General features: G+C 49.1%; 1 pseudogene; it reads right to left on the bottom strand.

Annotated features, from left to right (window-relative positions):
• Positions 1–281: 281 nt before the first annotated feature.
• LOC138297991 (small nucleolar RNA SNORA35) lies at positions 282–402 on the bottom strand (annotated as a pseudogene).
• Positions 403–6,222: the final 5,820 nt, after the last annotated feature.

The raw sequence follows: 6,222 nt of genomic DNA, 5'->3' as shown, positions 1-6,222 counted from the left end.
ATTTGCAACTCGCAAAAGGAAATGAAGAAAGGTGTCTCAGACACCTTCTGCGACTCGCTATGGAGTCGCAAAGACCCACCTCATGAATATTCATGAGGTGGGTCGTAGTTTGCGAACCCATAGCGAGTCTAGGCACTCACGGGGATGGTGGCCTGCAGGGGACAGCAGACCACCATATCCGTGACTGCTTTCTTAATAGAGCATTTTTTTTTTTTCTTTTTGCAGCCCGTTTTCCTTAAAGGAAAACGAGCTGCAAACAGGAAGAAACCCAAAACAATTTGTTTTGTTTTTTTCAGAGTAGGCAGTGGTCCATAGGACCACTGCCTGCTCTGAAAAAATATTTTTTTTGCATTCACAAAGGGGAAGGGGTTCCATTGGGACCCCTTCCCGTTTACGAATGAGTTACCGTCCACTTCAAGTGGATTGTAATTGCGAGTTGATTTGCGACCGCTTTCGCGGTCACAAATCAACTCTACATCGTGATGCGGTCGCAAATAGGAAGGGAACACCCCTTCCTATTTGCGAGTCAGAATCACATTTTGCAAGTCGGTACCGACTCGCATAATGTGATTCTGCATCGCGTAAGGGCTTTTGCGCCTCGCAAAAGGGGTTTTTCACCGTTTGCGAGGCGCAAAAGCCTTCCTACATCTGGCCCATAGTCCTTTCCACAGACAAATGGCTGTTACCCCTCCAGTATAGGCTAAGGATTTGTCAGAATGTGTTTTGAGGAGAAGGTGCCATAAGTTACACAGTAAAAGGTTGGGATACACTGATAGAACTAAGTAGAGTGTCAGAAATAGCATCCATTTTAAATAATAAAGGGATGCATGTGTCAGCGTGTTGCACCAGTAAAGCACTAGTGTGTGCAGTGATGTGCAGTGTTCCACTTTGCATGCTCACCGTATAGATTTTCTGAGTACCACAACATAATTTGTCTGCACATGTTTAAATATGTAATTTCTCCCTATCTGGTGTTTTTTGATGACTTACCACTCATGTAAGATCTGAGTGTGTTTTTCATGTTTTTGTAACCATTGGATTGAGATAGATGCCAGTTTTCCACATATCCAGGGATCCATAGCCCTGAAAAATGCCCCAGACCTGTACAGGCTCAGAGTGAGGGCAGAAACATGTTGGCTGTTATACTCATGCCAACTGTAGACCCTTGTTTTGAAGAATACCAATGGGCACCCATATTAAAGGTAAAAATTACAGGTAGACCATTAAGTATTTTTACTGATCTGGATCCCAGTATTGTCCAGTAAGCTTTATTCAAGAACTCCCTCTGGTATGTCCAAACCAAGAGGTTGTGGCCTCGCCCTCCCCAGGTGAGGAGAGTTAGTCTATGATGAAGCATGAGACAATTACATGCATGAGACCACTTCTTCCGTAAAGGAGGAATCCCCCATATTCTACCAAACACTTTTGATCCCCTATGGAACTTCTTATGGAGTTAGGTTTACGATCCAATTAGTGTGCTCTTATTAATTAGCCTTTTGTGTGTATTAACTACATACATATGGTCATAGGTTCTAGGAACAACCCACAGATTAGGTTTGTCTTGTTTAACTGGGTCTGGAGGTGTTTAATTTCTAACATGTCTACCTGCAACCCATGTAAAATGATGCTGTTCATGTTTGTTCAGTTTTTCTCAGAAGATGTTGAAGTTATCAATACATATAAGGAGTTCACTCGCTCAGCATACTGTGGCAAGAAAGCTCTTTCAAAGCTTGAAAACCTCATCAGTGCTTGCATGTTTCTCAGGATATTTGGAGGTTGTGACAGAACACACCTCTGTAGGAAGTCCATGACGAATTGCTTATCCTCACTGCTCATATCTAAGGAAGATTACATTTAGATATGCCATTTTAGGCTTACAGAAACATATTGTGACAATGTCTATAGACCCAACACCCCCATGGAGGAGAAGGCACACTGACAGTATGCTGCACAGACAGCAACATCATCGAATAGTCCCACATATTTATTGGAAGTAAAGTTGTATTAGTTGGGTCCTGGAATGCACATCTTCCCCCTCCTCATCATCACCATCACTCTCATCCCCTCCCTGAGGAAGCTAGTCTGGATATATAGCACCCACCTCCTCCAAGAGGGGGATAGATTTCCGCACAGCCACGTTGTGCAGCATGCAGCAGGCCACCACTTTTCTACACACCTTTTCAGGCTCATAGGCCAGGGATCCCCTAGAGATATGGAGGCAAAAAATCTAGCCTTCAGGAGACTTATTGTGTACTCTGTCACCCTCCTAGTACGTCCATGGGCCTCATTGTAATTCCTCCCTGCGTCTGTCCTAGAATTCCTCACTGGTGTCAGGAGCCAATGCATGTTAGGGTAGCCAAAATCACCTAAAAAAGGGGGCAAGACAGGACTGTCACTGACAACCCTCAGTGGCAGACAGCCTGGCTGTCTGCTATGTGCCAAAAAGTGTCAGACACACTTACCTATAATCCATCCTCTGTCCCCTTGTAGTTGTTCCATCTTGTGTGGTACATCTACTGTTCCTCAGCACAAAGGAATCATGGACTGATCCAGGGAACATGGCATTTATATGTGAGATGTACTGGTCTGCAGTACACACCAATTGAATGTACATGGAGTGAAATTTCTTCCTGTTTCTGTACACCTGTTCACTGACTCTTGGGGGGATGAGAGCAATGTGGGTGCCATCAATGGCACCTATCACATGGGGAATGTTGACACAGGCATAGAAGTACAACTTGATGGGAGGGAGTTCAGCACTTTGGGGAACCTCACATAGGACTGCTGGTGTCGTACAAATGCATTCAGGAATCTGGACAGTATAATTCTAAACATGGGCTGTGAAAAACCTGCACCCATGCCCACTGTCACTTGAATTGAGCCCGTGGCCAGGAAATAGAATGCAGAGAGCACTTGCACTTCAGTTGGGATGGCATGCTGATTCTGATTAGCTGGTCTAAGTGCTGGATCCAGTAATGCACAAAGTTCATGAATAGTAACACGGTTGAGTCTGTAATTGATAGTGATGTGACACTCCACCATGGTCCTCAAATCAACAAGTGGTCTGTACACCAATGGGGTCCTCCCTCCCCACAAGGGTCTGTACCTAGGAGGCGTTGAGAACACATGTGAGGAACACACATACATCTGCCCACAATGTTAAATATTCAGCACTGCTGGCATACAAGTCGACGACACATATGCATAATAGGTGTGAAACTGGAGTAACATGTCCTCAATGATACATCAGGAATATTGTGGTGAGTAAATATATATTTGTTCATGCCTTTGGGGGTTGGGGACAATAGGGGCTGCATGGGGCAAATGAGGATTTAATAACTGCATAGTAAATGCCAAAATGTCTGCCCCCTGTAATCCAGAAATGTTGTAGAGAAAGTGACCTCGTGCCACTAGCTGTTGACGTAATAGCATAAGGCGGTGTTCACCGCCGTGTGACCATTCATTGGTTAACATGGTTGTCAATGGGGATTCTTAACGTAACATAATCGCTGCCGGTGGTGTTGATGCACACCGCCGTGGTGCGTATGCTAACTCGTCACCCCAACTTCACTTGACTCCCGGATTTCGTGCATGCAGGTACTCCACTGAGTGTGCTGCTGTTTCCTGCCTCTGGTCATGGAAATGGCACGTGTGGCAGGGGAAAGGGCTCCGGCTTTCACCAGCAAGGAATTGGAGAAGCTTGTGGACGGGGTCCTGCCCCTGTACGCCAAGCTCTACGGTCGACCAGAGATACAGGTGAGTAGGTGGATTGAGGGGCATGGTTGTGTGTAATGGTGGTAGATGGCTGTAAACATGTGTGCTTGTTTGACACTGTACAGTCCTGGGTTCCTGACATGCTGCATGTGTGTGTGCCGCTGTAAATGTCCATCCCATAGTGGACGTGTAACCAGCTGTATGTAATGGGCATTGTCTGACCTCTGTGTTCCTTTTTCTGTGTGTCCCATATAGGTCAGCGCCCATCAGAAGAGGGGATTGTGGTAGGCCATCGCCAGGGAGGTGCGGACCGTGGGGGTCTACAACCGGCAAAGAACCCATTGCAGGAGGTGGTGGGAGGACCTGCGGCGCTGGGCGAGGAAGATCTGCGAGGCCCAGCTGGGGAAGTCCTCCAAACAAGGAAGGGGTGCCCATCGGGCACTGACCCCCCTTATGCGACGCATTCTGGTGGTGGCGTATCCGGACTTGGATGGGCGCTTGAGGGCTGCACAACAGACACAAGGGGGTGAGTACATGAACCATCATATGCCTCCTTGATGGATGTGTGAGTGTGCTGTGGTATGTATGCTGTCTAGTGGCAGGGACTCTGACTGATGTCCTTTTACATAATGGCTCCCGTGGGGAGTAGGGTTGTTAGTGTCAGGTCTGCAGGCCACTAGTCAGGGGCATAGCCATGTGTATAGTGGTAGGTGCTGCCTAGTGGAATATTTGCAGGGTGGGTACATGTGTGAACCACTTATGTACCTCTATTCAGCTATTTACAATTGTCTCTCCTGTTTTGTCTCCCCATCCTTATTCTCTTGTGTTGTCTGTGTATATCAGCATCATCTGGCAAGGGAGCTGAGACACCGGCACCGGCGAGTGGGGATGCAGCAGCCCATGGTTCCACGGGGGCAGAGTCGTCCGACGCCAAGGGGACCAGTGGGTTGGAGGGTGAGGGAAGTACCACGGGGAGGCAACTACCACTGGAGGTAGTGACTCTGATACCTCCTCCGATGGGAGCTCCCTGGTTGTGGCGGACCGTAGTGGGCCCATCCATTCTGTGTCATCTTTCGCCACCCCCATACCATCACTGCCCTCCCATTTGCAACCCGGTGCCTGCTCACCCAGAAGGGTGGGCGTCTCCTTTGCCCCAGGCACCTCCTCCCCTGCCCCAGTCAGCCCTGCTGCCCTCACGGAGGAGGCTATTGACCTCCTGAGAACCATCTCTGTGGGGCAGACAACCATCGTCAATGCTATCCAGGGGCTTGCATCAGACGTGGAGCAGACCAATGCTAACCTGGATGGCATTCAATGTGCCGTGTCTGGCCTACAGAGATCTTTACAGACTCTGGCCTCCTCTTTGACGGCAGCCAGAGTCCCTGGTCCTTCCGTCCCCCCTCCAACCACCTCTACCCCTTCCAGCACCCCACTCCATTTACCCGTCCAAGCACACATTCTGTTAAGCAGGAACACACCTCAACATACAAGAAGCACACTTCAAAACACAAGCACCACACTTCCCACCACAGGCATACACACAGCCAACATACACAGGCACACACAACAAAATCCACTTCCCCCAGTGCCGCATCTTCCGCCTCTCTGTTTGTCCCCTCTACATTCACACTCACAGGCACTGCACCCTCAGTCATTGTTGCTGACCCTATTCTTGCAGTCACCACAAAATCAGACATCCATTCATGCACCCCAGACACCACACCTGCACTCACCACAATGACTTTAGTTGACACTTGCAGCACACTCACTAAACTTGCAGACACCCATACAACATCCATGTGCACTGGCAGCCTGTCTTGTCCCACGGTGTCAACCCCCCTCCTCCCAAAACACTCCAACATGCCAAAACACCCACCCAACACACATCCACCACACCTCAGCATACTGTACAGTCACCTACACCCACAACACACACACCTACACCTGTCACGGCCACTCCCTCTACCTCCACTCTCACACCTTCCTCCAGGTCCACCCCAATTGCCCCAAAGAAACTTTTTCTATCCTGTGTTGACCTATTCAAACCCACTGGCTCACCCCGTCTCATCCCTAAACCTGACCACCTCCTTGCCCTGTCCACTCCTCCAACGTCACAGCCACCCCCTGTCCGCCCTTCCCATCCCTGTGCTACCTCCCCTGTGAGCAAGAGACCCCATGCTGGCCCTGGAACATCTGCCACACCTTAGGCCAAGTCCGCTCCACCAGCTTCAAGGTCCAGACCCAAGTCCCCTCCACCTCCAAAACATAAAGACAAGCCCCTCTCCCGGGCGTAAGTCCCCACCACAACCACCCCCCTGCCCCTGTTTCCTGAGGTGTCTGGATGCCCCATTGTTGCCCCTATGAGGTGGAGTACCGTTGCACTTGTGGGAGTCAAGTTGGGGCCATTTTGGCCCATCGGACTACAAACTATGAACTGGCCATTGGTCTTCTGTTGCACTTCTGTTGCTCATTGAGCTGAATTTAATTTTGTGTGGCTAGTGTTGTTTT

The sequence above is a fragment of the Pleurodeles waltl genome, chromosome 5 (assembly GCF_031143425.1).
Source record: "Pleurodeles waltl isolate 20211129_DDA chromosome 5, aPleWal1.hap1.20221129, whole genome shotgun sequence".
In the NCBI taxonomy this organism is placed as follows: domain Eukaryota; kingdom Metazoa; phylum Chordata; class Amphibia; order Caudata; family Salamandridae; genus Pleurodeles; species Pleurodeles waltl.
This window is presented reverse-complemented; position numbering and strand designations above follow the sequence as displayed.